Genomic DNA, 17,712 nt, shown 5'->3' with positions numbered 1-17,712 from the left:
TATTTCAGCCAGCAGTATTTTAAACGATAATATTTATCGACTAAAATACTGTCAGCGACATTTTTTTCGGATTTTGTATAGCCCGTCCCCCCCTGTATGACATATATATATATTATATAATGCACTTCGTGTCTACTAAATTGATTTTGAATCTTTTTGAGGTTCTCTGTAGGTCATTTCATTAAACTTATAGGTACTAGTTAACTTTAACTGTACTTTAATTGGTTATAATTTGCACTCAGGTCTCTGGACAATTTAGGGATCCGAGATTCCTTCTTAAGGGTAACCTAACATAATATGGGTTGTCAAATAAAACTTAAAGAATATACACTGATAGATATGGTTATACTTTATAGAGCTCTTAAGTCTTTAACTTCTGGGTAATCTTTTTTCTTTTCCAGGTCCGATGGTACTATGTACATTATGAGTTTTAAAAATAAAAATAAAATAACTCCAAAAGATGTTGAGATTTTACTTGAGAAATCATAAGAAATCGATTTATTATTTTATTTTTATAGAGCTTATTTCTTTTAAAATTAATTCCAGCTTATAAATAAATTTATTAATAGTACGTCTATATACACAAACAATAAACTAACCATAGCGATAAAAAATTAAGAATAAATCTAGAATTGTCGATATATATATATATTCACTGCATAGACCAAATAATGCTTAAAAAAGTATTATTCTTATGATTCAAAATCAGTTTTAACAAATGTATGAATATGGGACACATTGTTTCTAACTTTTAATTGTTTAAAATACGATTTGGAGGAAAGTGATTTTATTAATTATTATATTCCCTTTATTATTTCTACAACTTACAAGGTACAACAATAACCTGTGTGAATAATTGCCACCCATATAGTTATCAAAGCTGGGCAAGTTAAACAATTTTTTTTAGTTAAAAACTAGTTAAAGTTAAGTTATCCAAAAATAAAAAATAACTAAGCTAAGTTAAAGTTAGTTTTAAAAAGTTACTGAATTTGAGTAACTAAGTTAAGTTACAAATTTTCATGAAAATAATAACTAAGTTAAGTTAAAAGTTAAGTTACTTTTTTTTTAAATACCTTTAACTTAATCATAACGTTTTTTTTATCTCATCGTAGGAAAATAATTAATTTTGGTATAAACTATTTAATAACAAATGCACAGACTATATATTATTTTATATATTATACAACTGTTTAGATTATTGTTATAGCTGTACCTTACATAAAGATCAAAATTATATTATATTTGCATTATAAATATTAGTATTTATTTATTAAAAACAATTAAAAATCTAAATGTTTCTTTTTTGAATTTTAAGGAAAATGTTTAAAACATTGATACAAAAAAGAAAATATTTACCATTCACATTAAAATATAAAATATTAAAATGTTACTTCAAAAATATTTTTACAGTCCTAATCTCATCAGTTTATTAAAAGTTTCAATCAAACTATTAGAACTAATAGAATTGTTCAAAATGACAAAATGACTTAATTAATCCTGGTGATTCCCAGAAATATCAATGCAAATAATATTCAGTTCATAAATCATAATAGGAAAATTTTTGTAAATAACTTTTTACAAATAACTTTAATTTTAACAAAATAACTCAGTTAAGTTACAATTATTTATAAAAAGAAATAACTTAGTTACTAACTAAGTTATTTTCTACATTCTATTTTTATTTAACTAGTTAAGTTAAAAGTTATCAAAAAAAGTTACTTTTAACTTAACATTTAACTTTTTAACTAGTTACTGCCCAGCTTTGATAGTTATAATCTATGACGTTAGGTATCTAATGTGTGAAGTGTCTGTGGACCGTAATCTACCGAACTGTACATATACCTAATATTATATATTTATCAATTTATTTAGTAGCTAATGTGTATATCATATAAAATACTTGAATAGGACATTAGGACGTATGCGATGTGTCCGATGTGATATATCGTTATCGTACGTTATATAGTTATAAATGTTAGAATTCGTGACATTTTACCAGTACCTACCTACTAGCTTTCAAACATTATCTTTTTTAATTAACTATGCTTGTTTTTATAGTTATACTTTTTAAAATAATACTAGTTATCAAAATGTACCTACCTACAAACATAAATTATTTATAATAATATTTTAAAACGAATAGCAAACATAAATCTCTTAAAGTCATATACATATACTATTTACAGTAACACATACACACATATTATGATATAATAATTATATAATAGGTAGGTAGGTAGCCAGTCTATAGATCATATATTTATGTTTATTTTTAAGATTTATAAATCATCATAATATATATAGCCACACACACATATGTCATATGTATATGTAATATACTTGTATAGTACACTACATTTGTATGTTCACAGTACGTTTTTCTTTCACCAAATATTTTTGAGTGAATGGCATATAGGTGGACAACGAGTGTGAAATCTCCCCGTGATTTTTGTCATGGTAAAATCATTGTGTTCAAGGGGGACATCCTCCCTTGAACGTTGTGAAATTACCATGGTGAAAAAAAACCGTACTGTGAACATACAGATGTATACTACTACGCATAACTTTAGTCTTTAACTATACAATTTATGGTGCAATATTGATTTAGCTTTGAAGTATAATTCAATTCTAAAATCATCGTGTGTGTTTATATTCATATGACGATTTGTTTATAATCAAGTCACTAAACTTAAACATGCATCTATAATAATATACTACAAGTAATAGTAATTTAATAATATATTATATAAATGTTAAAATGTATAATATACAATTGTTTTTTTCAAATACCTAATAAACAATTAATCTATGAATAATAAGATGAAACGAAAAATATTAAAAACTGGAAACAACACCACCTACCCAGTACCCATGTGTGAAATACTAGATGTAAGTAAACAAAATGTATTACCTTTAAATGATATATTTTATTATTAAAATATTTTTTTTTCGATTTTGAACTTAACGTTTAGCGATAGGGAACTATTTTTTATAGTTTTTACAATGTCATGTGCGTTTTAATACGATCAACATTTTTAGATTATAAAAGTTCAAAAACTTTCATACAGCACCTATATTGTTGAAAAATGAACACAGGTGGAACTTTAAAAGGTAATTCGTTCAAGATAAGCTTGTAAAACAGCAAAACAACGACAAAGAAATTTAAGAAGCAGGCTTTGTTTTGACAAGCCAAAATATTTTACCATAGAAATTTTCTGTTAACATTAAATTATTTCAATAATAATGATACAACAATACAATAATCTAATGTAAATGGCAAAATATTTTGGCTTACCTTAGTTTGTTAAAATAGTGCTTGTTTTAATGTCTCTAAACCGTTATGGTTATGTACGTGTGATAATCTTGATTAAATTAATTTAAGTACAATAGCCAATAGGGGTAACGATAAGGATTTCTAAACCAAGCTTTTGTTTCAAATCATATAAAGTAATATAAATTGCTTATAGGTATTTAAGGTATATAAAGTACTCCTACTTTAAAAATGTGTAGTAGGTATACTAGCTGATATGTTTAAACCGTAAATTTTACATTCATAATCGTTGGTAAAAATAACTATAATAAGAATTTCTTTAATAATTATGAAACTTTTAAAATGTATATAGTGTCTTGTATATTAATGCCATTATTGTTCCTATCAAACCAGCACTAAAGCCCCAGCAGGTCACACATATAAGACAAGAACCATATTTTATATGCATTATATTATGCGCTTTATCAGAGATCTTCGATTTCTCATTCAACAGCAGCAGCTGTGACTGGTGTAAAATCTGATCATCTGAAATGTATTTGGTTTTTTTTTTCAAGCATGGCGAATTCGGGATGTTTTTGTGCAAAAGTCGATACATTTGTAGCCTCATATTCTGTTCTTAACGTATTATATATTTAATATAGCATTTATAGTATAATATTATGTTCTTTTGTGATAAAACCGTGTAAACTCATTCAGCGAAATTTCGGACAATACTTAAACCCTTTATACACGCGTATTGGTTTGATACAATGATTGAGATGTTATATTGTGCGTCACCGTGTATAATATTATTATAATATATTGGTAGGTACCAGCAGCTCTTAATTCTTATACATGTATAAAAATACCGTCGAAATGTAGAAATTACAGGTGATTATATTGTTACGGGGTGTGTAATAATAATAGTAATAATACAACAATAGACCGAGGGTGGCAGAGGACAGTTGATAATAATCTGTTGTGCAGGTCGCCACCGCAGGATCGTCGTAAATATATATATAAAGATCGTATACGAAGGTAGTGGGTACCTATACGGCTATACCCGTAAACCGTAAATCACATTTTACGCGGGGGGCATGCAGCCCGTTTATACAATATATAATAATGCGCGCTGGCAGGGATCTTTGGCGGCCGTGGTTTTTCGACGATGGTAATCTTATTATATTATAGAGAAACCCTTCACGGAAAACAAAAAAAAAACACACACACAACCACGGATAAAAATCGAAAATAAATTTAGCCGTCACCGTCGGAATTCAAATCGGAAACCCAATCGTCGTCGTCGTACACCTACGCGCCATTATATTATATATATGTATTATTATTATACGCATACACCCGCCGTACGCATAGCACGTGTACCTATAATTTTCTCGTATATATACGTTTCGGATGCAGGTACACTCTAGAGAGGTGCCTACACTGCTCAGACCCATCGCATATATAATATATCGTCGTTATGTACGCGTACCTACCAATATATATTATACCTACACGTATGATATGTAATTGCCGCTTCTTTATACATCGGTGGTAATTGCTGATGTCATTCAAACTAATTGTCTCCCGGGCTCTGGCACACATATACGCACCTATATTACATACACACTTACCTATATATGTGTGTGTGTGTGTGTGTAGTGGAGATGTCGGTGTAGAATTAGCGTGTAGACACTAGACGACGACGACGACGTTTTATTCTATTGCCGTGAATATTTCATTTCCAACCGACTTATAAATCTGTGTCCGCGATGTTCTTATATATAGGTATACCGCGGTGTCTGTATACACCACGATTTCGTGTAGAAAACACGTAGGTATAATAACTACGTTTTCATCATCATCATCATCATCACCATTATTATTATTATTATTATTATTATTAACACCGTTGAATGTGGATTCGCAAAAATGTAAGACTAAATATTTTTCATTGTGTTTGAGATTGGTCGGCGTTATATTATGCACAGCGCGCGCGGACATTAGGTACTGACCTGTTGGTCACTTACGGCTGGACTTGCGCCGAACATTCGTGCTGGGGCAAAGGAGATCAAATATATAGGTATTGCGGTAGCTACTAACTGCACTGGTATAATGTACCTAGGTAGTACAGTGTTGTATATTGGGGCATTTCAAGTGTATAGCGTTGGTGAAACGCTCAGCAAGTCAATCCATTGACCTTTGCATAACAATACAAATATATCATACTATAATGTGATATAACATCATAAACTGTAATCTGTTTGTAGGTATAATAAGTATTATGTTGCCATGTAGCCATGTAGGTACAGTCGTACCGACTTTAGGATTTTAATTATTAAACACACATCTACAATAAAACTTTCATATGATAAACTTCCATTTAACGAATTTCTCTATAAAACGATGATTTTTGTTTAATACACATGAGACGACTTTGTAATATCTATATTATAAAAGTTTCAGTGTATATTATATTTATATAGGTACCTACTTATATGCAACGACTAGGTAACAACTAATAAGTAAAGTGTAAACTCTCTACTGTATAACGTTTAAACTTAAATTATTATTTTTTGTAATACTTTGACCTCAAGTGTTGCTCGAAAACTGTTCTTCTGCGTTATATATAACTGTTTACTAACAATAATTATGAAGTTTGTTGCAGGTACGGGAAATTACAGTTTTAAATAATCTGATATTCATATATGATATTATATGAATATTTAATGTTTTTAATATATTTTATACAAATTCCGATTTCCGAAAAATACCAAGAAACAAAAATAGAAAAAAACCAAAATTATAATATAATCAGAAAATTAGTATAATCACAGAATATAATATACAATCTATTTGCTGTGTTATCGATATTATAAAAATAATATATAAATTAATTATACATTCAAATATTTACAAATTTTTCATATACAAATCATTAATGTTGATAGATTAATATTAAGAACTACAATTTTCATATCACCATAGGCCATAGCTCCCATATCTAATAAACCCATTACCATGGACCTTTTATTTTTAGGATACAAAGTTGAATAACTCAAACAATTCTCCCAAACAAATTTTGATTCTGATACGTCTAATTTTTCAAAAAAATTATCCACTGAATAATTTACAGTTAAAAAGGGGTCACAGGTCACTCCTTAAGTAGTATAAAAAATCTCAAGGATTTGAAAATATGTTCTTTAAGTAATATTTAAAAATTCCAAAAATCATATTTTGAATAACTGCATATTAAATTAAAATAATTGATGAATATGACGATCAGCGTATTATAACTTATAATGATCGGAATAATATTAGGATGTCATATTTATATTTTTATTTTTAAATTATATTTGAATTAATTTTAGATTAATTTTTATTTTATATTCAAAACATTTTAACAATTTTACCAGCATTTTAAGCTTGATACTAAAGTAACACACCATTTAATATAGATTGTATATTATTATATTCTGTGATTATACCATTAATTATAAATACTAGTATTTATAATGATATATACTTAATACAATGATTATACTTGCCCAAACTTCAACAAAGCTAGGAAAGACTTCTACATTCCTAAAAACCTGTACGAAACATTTGGTCCATTTTCAAATTAACAAAATATTTAAACATTTAAAAAAATTTAATTGTACAATACACATATAACAAAATGTAAAAAAATAATACTTTTGTTGAAGCTTATATCCTGTGTACTTGATACTTAACCAATAAAGAAAAAAAAATGATTATACTAAAATTATATTTATTTTTTATTTATATTATATTGATTATATTATTACCTTTTTAGTTTTTTTTTCTATGGTTTTTTCCTTATACCATTTTATACATGTATCTAGTTTACCACCTACTTCAATAGCTTACATTCTTACTTATATATTTATATTTTTAATTCAAACAATGTCATATATAGTTAGTAGGTACTCATAATCACATATTAATATATTATAACCACACATATTATTTATTTACATTTAATTTGTTGAAATTATTATGAATTTAAGCATTAGAAAACGAATTGATAAATTCAATTTGTTGTAAATTAGTTTTGTGATCCGAAGTAAGTACGAGGGGATTATCACAAGTTAAACGGAAATTTTAGGCTTAACTAATCATGTGAAGTTGATAGTTTGTAATTTAAAACTAAATTGATTTAAATTTGATGCTCGAGTGATTGTGGTAAAATAAAATTAAAACTTCATTATATTCTATAATAAATATAAAATGTCTCCACGAAAGTCCTCACGAGGAATAACTCTGCGAATAATGTAGTTATGAAATAATCAATAAAATCCAAAAAGGAAGTGTTCCGACTACCAAGGGGAAAATATATTTTTATTTATTGATTTGAAAAATGATTGTGGTATAACGTATAAGCATTATGTTTATTGATTTTGTAGTTAATATAGTTAATGTATTTATATTTTGTATTGTATATAATTTATGTAAAAACCAAAAACAGATTAGATATTATATTATTTTAAAATCAATTTGAAGTCTATTAGGTATATATTTAAAAATAAATACAATGTAATTATCACCTAATTAATTAATTTATTGTTTACAGTATGTACCTAGTCAGTAACTTTAACATATAATATTATGATCTTGCAAAATTATTATAAATGTATAATCAAAAGTGATTGTTGAAACAGTTTTACGTTTCAATTTTGAATATTTATTAATTTTTCATTAAAAATTGTGCTTCGACAATCTAAACGCTAATTGAAGGACGCTTAATTCAAATTAATTTTTAGTTGAATTTATATTTCTTCAATTTTCTCAATTAATTTCATTTAGTACATATTGCAACAAAAAATATTTTTAAATTATGTTTTGACTTTACTAAAGCGATAATTTAATTTGAATTAATGGATATTTTAAAAACAAAAATGATGTTTGCTGAAAACCATAAAGTTAGTTTGGTTTCTTTAAAATAATAATTACCGTTTCTCATTAATTTCTTTTCAGCGCCATTCTTTTTGACACCTAGTCTGAGCCTAGCTGTTTTACACTATTCGTAATCCATCATTGAAATTTGAGATCCATTTATTATTTAAGGCTTTTTCGTGTTGACATAACATACAACCCTAATTAACGTCAGAGCTGTCGGGATTTCTTCCGAACACGAAGGGTGCCAAGATAAGTCTGCCGGGCATGTGTTTGTTAAAAAAAAAAAATAAGGTAGAGAAGTATAATAACTGCGGTCGGTTTTACACGATTTCGCTGATGAGCCATGCATATTAACGTTTCAACGCCGTCGTTATAATAATTTGAGACTACACCGATAGACCTATACTATTACCTATTTATCTGTGTAATTTTCGTGCGCTACCGGAAAGAAAAATCCAATGAAATACTATATCCACCGCCGAAATTGTCGAATATAAATTATAATATGTAACAATTAAAAAAATATCAATACATCATCATAATTATATACTATTGAAAGGGGAAATCCCGTACACTACAACGTAGATATTTTGTAATGACGTACAAATAGTAAATACCGGTAGAGAAAAAATATCAGTTGAACGAATACAGTTATACGTGGAGAAATAGTATAGTTATTAGAGATAAATTGTCACACTGATTCGAAGATCCCGTGGAAGATATATCGCTGCCGTAGAAATATATGTGATGGGCCGTCTCAGTCCTAGGATTATTATATAGCAGATTTATCCGTATTCGTCACTACGAGTATTACCTGCGTCCTATGACCTATCTATATTATTATATTCTATATTATTTTGTAAGACTTTATAGTGTTCGGACCTATACGATTTAATTGTGTATGTGGTTATAGTGCGCAAGGTATGCTGGTATACGTATATTATATTTTTAATTTTATTTATTTTATTTGCTTAAAATTTATTAATCTGAATCTTAATTTAGGGTCTATTAATTTTTACCTTGGTAATAATATAAGCATGGAATACGACGTGTTCGCCCAATGAATTATTTAGTACCTAATTAAAGGTTTTAAGTATTATTATTCCATTTAAGTTTTAGTATAGATCATACGTAACATCAGTATTAACCAGCGCTTGCTATTGCATTCATATATCATATTATTTACACGATGCACCTACTCAATAAATCATAACATTTGACTTTTAATTTGATGATAATTTCCAAAACCAAATTATTTTATTTAAATCATTGTGTATTATTAGGAATGTAATTTTTTTTTTATGTTAATCGATTTATATTTATATTATTTATTTCAATACACCTACGGCAAACCAAAATGTTTCTCTTTTACAAACATATGTAAAATAACTTAAAATATTCTGTTACAGTTTTTTTTTAAATTACGCTATACCAAAATATGTCTTTATAAATGATAAATATTTTAGTCCTTTTTTCTCTCTGTAGAAATAATAACAACAAATTAGTTAAGCAAATTTAAATTCTCCTTACAACACAAGTAAATACTTAATTCGATCCTCATTTCAACTGGCATATTAATTTAAATATTCCCATCCTATCAAACACTAAATGGGTACCTATGGGATATTTCAATGGATCGTATTTTTTAAAAATAACCTAGACTTGTTTTTACGAATTAATTTATTTTATTCGAACAACGAAAGAAGAAAAACGAATTAAACTTGGTTACAATACAAGCGCGGCATCCTGATCTCGCTGTCAGTGATCGACCGATAAGTCTAGAAATTATCGGTAACAAGAAACATAGCATGGGAGTTATGCCTAAAGCACGATTTGTTAGGTTCTTAACGTCCTACGTGCGCCGTGTACATACTTCAATCTTGATAAACTAATAGTTAACTATGAATTTATTGTTGCGCAATGATTCATTATACGAAGTTATTTTGAGTAATAATATTTAAAACAACACCGTGTTGGTACACATTATTATAGATACTAGATATGTAGGTAAGTACTGTATGTCTTTTGAATTGAGTGGGTTCTAAACATTTCAATTCATGTTTAATGTAGGTTTGGACATAATTTAAAAACCAAGATTATTATTTTTAACATTTATTTTTAAGTAGGTAACTATTAAACTATTTAACTATAACTATATGCAATATGCTGTATATGTTTTTTTTTGTACATCTAATTACACCATTTTATCTATACAAGCATAACAAGCATAATTAATCATATAGGTAACCAGAAAATGACCAAATCCAATAAACGATAGAATATAATAATAATATAAATTTTTTTTTTTAAATGCATTTTATATTATTTTTAACTCTTAAGTATTATTTTAGTATTAGTTTATAAAATCTATATTATAGTTGTATCCAAACATAAAAAATGAAGAAACGTACTACTAAATATTCATAACGAATGAAATAAAATATTTATATTTAGATACAGACATATTATTGAGAATAAAATAGTAGGTATACAACTACACAATAGCATAAAATTTAAAAACTTGATATACCTATTTGTTAGTTCTTATAATTACTAAATATATATAAATCAATAAAAGAAAATATTAACACATATATACAGGCAACTGGCATGTTATGATGACAATAGATTGTTGAAACTAGTAAATATATTTGTACTTATGATCTTTATTGGTATAACGATTTTATAATGTCTGTATCATCGTCATTGATTGCCTCAAATAAAAACAGAAAATTTATCAAATTCTTCAAGCTAGAAAAAAAATAAATTATAAACAACTACATCGCTTTCACGCTAGACTATTGTCTATAATATATCATGCAATGTTATTATTATACTCGTAGTCACGATGTAGAGAAGATAACTTCTCTTTATCGTGCTCGTAGCATTAGCTATGCATTTTAATAGTTTTGGAAATAAAAATGTAATATGTTTTATACACACACTAAACAGGTGTAATATTCTAAAAAGTAGAAATATTAGTTAATTACTCTTAAATAAATAACTATAATAATAATAATAATAATAATAAAAATCATTTTTATTATTTTATAGAGCCATGTTTTTTTAATTAAATTTCATTCGTTAAAACAACGTTTATTTGAAGCGTTAGTGCGCACCAATGGGCATGCAGAGAACAAAGATACCCTATATTGGGTGTTTCACAAAGAGGGGTTGACAAATTTTACCACACCAACTTTTTTTTTGAGAAGAAAGGTATTGGGGTGTTTTGACACCTAAGACACCCTTCTACTTAACGCCTCTATCAAAACCACAAAACCCTCATTGTTAGGTGGTTAGGAAAAAAATACTCATATTTCTAGGGGAATAATATATTTTTAAAATGAAAATCTGGTAAGTGAGAAATAAAGTAGTTGTTGGCGATACTAAGTTAACGATTGTTGACAGTTGGTGAAACCAAACGCTTTCATTCGGTTAATATAGAAGTTTCAAACGCATCCTGCTGATAACTAAAAAATACTTTTATTAAAAAAAAATCCAACGTGTTCGCCAGCTGCCATATTGTTATAGTATTTTTGTTGCTTTCTAACGCTTTTTTTTCTTAAAAAAAAACTAACAAATCAAAATTTACTATGTATATGTATCATTATAAGATATAATATATTTAATATGTAGTAAAGCTTTTAGACAGAGTAGACAGGCCTATAAAAACGTGGTGTTGTTTATGTATTTAATGAGCTCTAAGAGATCTGAATTCTGAATATTTAGCGCTTAGACACGGCGCGGCAGAGAGGTGCCATAAAAATGTCTCACTTAAAATAACAGTTAACATGATATTAGGACAAAAATATCGTAAACATAATATATAATATACAGTATACTATGAGATATAGGTAAGTACTCTTATTATTAATACGGAATTTATTTTTCGTTTTAATTTAATCATCTAGTTGTAAATTAATTTAGTGTTAAACATCATAATTGCATAATTGGTCGAGTAAAATAATATTATAATATAAGAATGTAATAATTAACATAAACAGTATTAAACACATGTAACCCATATGTAACAAAATAATCATGTGTTTGTTTATTTCTTTGTTGAAATAAAAAAGGCATTTGATATGTTCATAAGTTGAACATAGGGAACTAATATATAATTCCGGCCAAGAGAATTAAGTATATTATTTTTATTATTGTAATGAAGACAATACGACTTATTCATTTTATATATGTTTTATAAATGTAATACACGTATAATATATAGGTAATATGGGTGTATATTATTTTCTTTCTTTCAACTACATGTACATAAATACGTTTTTTTTTGTGTATGTGTGTATATTTTGATCTACAATGATATTTTTGTATAGATACTATGAGAGTTTTTAACGCTTTACAACAATTATAAAAGCTAGGAATTTATATATTATATATTATTACAGTTATACTCACAAATCCAAAAGTATTTCCTTTTTAATTTACCATTAAATTTAAAAATTTAAATAATAAAATATTAAAAAATTTTTTTTTTAAATAACACGAAAAAATTATAAGAAACAGTATTAAAGTATACTAAATTGATACTTGATAAATATTCATATAAACTATTAACTAGAACATACTATTTTGTTTCAAAATCCTACATATAAAATTATTATATTGAAGTAAATTGCACAGTCAATCTAGTTGGTGGTTTTAACTGATCATTAACTAGAAAATTATATAATATAGGTAGGTTTCCTATGTAGTTTAATAATTATCATGTACTGATGTACTAAACTAGTATTATTTAAAGTTATAAAATAACTTTTAAAATATAAATGTAGAATGTAGATACCTACGTCCTACATGCTACAATGAAATAAACAACTCATTAAAATATAAGTAATACACTTTTTTTTTATTGGCATATGAATGTTTAATATGTTTATACTTTCCTCATAAAATCATAAAACATAAAACCTTCCAAGTAATTATTATGGTTTAATAAAAATATCACGATTATGCGTTTAATTGTACTTACAAATTATAATATATAGTCATATAAGGTATCCATAAATAATAAATATATTACTATATAATGTGAATAATTTAACTTGATAAAATAACCGTTTTAAATATTAACTTTGAAATGAGTAAAAAATCCGTTCAAAAATAATGCAGTTTCGTTTTTAATTTTTATAGTTAAATTATTAAAGATTTATTTTTAACTAAATAAAATTACTATTAGTTATTTAGTCGGTCTAGGCTAAAACCGAATTTAAAATAGTTTTTTTTTAAAGATTACATGCGCATTTTACTTGTTATAGATTATGGATATGTTTTTTCATTATATCTTCTTAATGACTTTGAATATGTATAAAAATGATTTTAATTTTTAGAATTTAGTGGTAGTACCTAATTTATTTAATAGCTCCGTAATAAATGAAAATTAAATTAACAATGTGGTATAAAAATGCTAAATAATGGAATGAAATTTTTTAAATAATGGTTGTATGATTATAATTGTGGCTTACGAAACATAAAAGTTTTGTATACATTTAAAACCTATGTTGACGATTAATAATTAATAAATAATAATCACTATATATAATATATATATATATATATACTGCAGTTTACTTAAATTTACATTCCTAATATTTTGTTAAGTGAACAAATTAATCCGGGTCCGTATACTAGATTATTATAACATGGCAAACAAATATTTGGCTTTGTGGCCGTGTAGTCAAATAATATTTCCACGGTTATGATTTTTAAAAAGATTTAATTTCAGTATTAACATAAAACGTAAGTTATATAACGTCTTATGAGCACGCAGCGTGTGACTGTTAAAGTGAAGGAAAAGCTGCGATATAATATACATTTCCGATTGCTTAGAACGGTTTTTATTTTGTTTAGCATGAGAATTATCATGATTTTTTCCTTACACATTTTCAGTTTTACCTTTCTTTTTTTTAAAAATTATTTTCACATGTAGTGCAACGTCAGCTGTTTATATGTTTCAGTGTATGCGCAGCAGCCGCGTGCTCTAATAGAGCTGTTCGTCTGTTTAATTTGGGTTTAATCGAAAATGTAAACTCGCTGTCGACACGCTACGCCGTTGTATATATAAATATTATATATACATATCGTATATGTAGTATATATATATATTTAATATATACATCGTATATGTAGTTTATATATGGACAGACATAATGCTGCTATGTACAAAGCAATAGGCACACCGTGACGGACTTTCGGAATTACATATCCACATATTATATGTATGTATAAATTGGGGCGTACTACCCAGATGGTACTGATACCCCGACGAGGGTGCTCGTTAAAAACATTCGATCCTTAATTATTATTATATCTACCTAGCGCCCGGAGAGTATTTTCGCCGTCGGATCTAACGACTATATTATCTATATATACGGTGCACGACGAGTATAAAAACAAATGGCTTTATATAATATTATATAGGTACACTATATACGTGGTGATGGTGATGGTGGTGTTGTTGTTATTTTTTTTTTTTTTATCGAACACCTGGCGTATCAAAAATGGTCCGCAGGTATACGTATAATAATAATAATAATATATAAATACACGATTGGCCGGTCGGCCGTCAGGAACGTATTAATTTTTTAATCCGTAGTTTATTATGTAGGTACCTCAGGTTTCGTATTAATAATTGACCCATCGTTTAGGTGTCCGAAAAAAAAATAAAATAGGCGGTTTCCTCGCTTCTCTGTCTCCGTCTCATTCTCCTCTCTCCGTCTTTCTTCCCTTCCACCACTACTCATTTTTCTCTCTTCCTTTCTAAAATAAAAGTTGGCTTCCGTCCCGACGCCTTCGGTTATTATTAATAGCTCGTGACAGTTAAACATGTGCTGGTAATAATTACTAATTAAAACTGAGATATCTCTATTAAAAATAGGACAAACGTAACCCCTTGAACTGGGTATTTTTCCTCTTGTTTTTCGTGTTATTTCGTTCTGCATAAACTTTTTAATGCAATGAGTGTATATACGCACTCGTACGCCAACGAGTTTAGAGTTTTCCCCGTCATTAAGCCCTATTATATATGCCGGTACCGTGAAATGCGTATAGACAATAATACATAGTCAACATACACCCCTCGCCACACTCAAACCGTATACAATGCGTTAATGTGTTTTTAAACATTATATCGACCAATATGCAGTAGATTTTAAGTATAATTTTTTTTTTATGACACAATTACGTTCGTTACCGATTTTGAGAGAAGCAAAAGATCTACAATTATTCAACAATGTGTTGGTACTTTTTTTTTTAACCGGGAAAACACTTTTTGGGCGGATGAAATTATGTGCTCCACGCCTGCACATGCGTACATACAAATTTAAATTTAAGTACACCGATCATCATCGTAACGTCTTATTTAAATTACTTATTAATAACTAGTTAGGTTTTATAAGATATTTTCTATGCATTATATACATATATGCCCATATATAATAAGGAATCTTTCTTCTTTCTCTTAAATATGTTGTATATATAAATGTATATTATGTATGCCGTATGTATACCTAGTACCTACCCAATATCAATATGTCTGTCAGAATAAATGGTTTTTACTTAAAAAATATAATAGCTTTATTATACCCTGTCATGATATAATAGGGTTTGTATTTAACACATATTCGATACGTTTATTGTATTATAGTGTGAACGTTATAATATTCAGATAAGTTATATCACATACAGAACCTTAACGGAATACAAGACGTGTATGTTGTAAGTGCTTATAACTGCATCATATTATAACAACATGTTATGTAGTCCGACTTTAAGCGCTATTGGTATTTCTATAATCCAATATTAACATGATTTTAAAACATAATATAGGTACATAATATTACATATTATCACCTGCAAGAGCTGTCTGACCTGGTGCCAGTCTGAGATCCTCGGTTGATCGTCGTCACCACTCACCAACATTGGAGTTGAATGGCTCGTGGTCTGACACCTGAATTGTTAATACTTAATATATAATGAATATATTATATTACATATTAATTTGTTGGTATTATTGTGAGATCTCTTAATACGTCATATTTATTGTGTGATATAATGTTGACGATGGTCGATAATAATATCATTTGTCTTGAGTACCTAATACAATACAATAAAGTATAAGCAAATATAATTATTTTATTTCATAAAGTCTTTTCATAGCTGTATTTTCTATACTGTCTAGTGTCTATTATATACCTATTGGCTATTGTCAATACTCAAAATAATTTATTAAAAATTACCTAGTGGATTGTTGACAGTAAATTGTGATCGTGAAAATTGCGATCGTGAAAATTGTATTCGGTGGCTTAGGAGTTAGTGTCATTATTATAAATGTAAATATTATATTTGGATCTTGGCGAGTTTTATATACGATACTGTTGCACGTATTTGTTTTTATTTATAATCACGAGACTATAACCGTGTCAAATGTCAATATATTATAATAAATATTATTACAGTAACCGTAACTCATTCGAGTGTATATTTATTACGTTATTCTAATTTAATATACTTTTAAATTTTTAGAATAATGTTTTTTTATTTTTTCAATACAGTTATATACCTGTATTATATAGATTGTATACTTATAAGTTATAATAATCAAGCCTACCATATCGCATAAAGATAAAACCGTAACATTCTACTAAAATCGCAATCTGCAATATGAAAAATGATAAATTATAATACTAGGTAGTATTAATTATTTAAATGAAAAAAGGTTAGGTTAGGTTAATTAGTAGGTATGATATTATAATATTGTAAACTGTAGCATATTTGTATCAAAAATGTCTGAAACAAAAATATCTAAAAACAATATTTTTTATCTATATTTAAAGACGGTGCGCGTGTTAGTGACATTTATATAAGATGATGTTAAAAATCATATTACCGTTATTTTTAATTTAAATTGTTATATTTTATATACGATTTTTATATCAACTGAAATGTCTGTAGTCTGTTTTGTATGTATAGGAACAAGAAAAGGTTAATTACCTATATCAATATTATCGACTTGTACACGCGGGTGTATTTGAGCCGTGTCAATTTATATCGAAATTATTGTTATCAATAATAATAAATAATCTCATTCTTTTCAATAATTGAAAGTATTATTGTTAATTTATTGCAGAATCAATAATTTATTATGGTTAAGACTATAGTGCCTGTAAAAATAATATGTTTTTAATTTCGATTGCGCATTGAGATTTGTGTTGGTTCAAATATAGTTATCTAAACTACAAAGAGAAATATGACGTCTAGTGCGAAAAAAATACATAAACAAACTAAATTAAAATCATAACGTGTTGATAGTGACGCGATATATTGAACAAATATTTCTAAAAAATTCTTTTTAAAAGAAAAAAAATCTTAACTATTATTTTAAGAAGTATTTTTTTAAGTATTTATTTACGATAGTATAGCATCAACGGAACAGTGCTTATACTTATTATTGTATCTACTTAACTACTTAAGAATTTTTCACTATTGTTTTTATTCTTATAGATACTAAATAAATACCTACAAGTTCT

The sequence above is a fragment of the Metopolophium dirhodum genome, chromosome 2 (genome assembly GCF_019925205.1).
Source record: "Metopolophium dirhodum isolate CAU chromosome 2, ASM1992520v1, whole genome shotgun sequence".
Classification (NCBI taxonomy): Eukaryota; Metazoa; Arthropoda; class Insecta; order Hemiptera; family Aphididae; genus Metopolophium; species Metopolophium dirhodum.
This window is presented reverse-complemented; position numbering follows the sequence as displayed.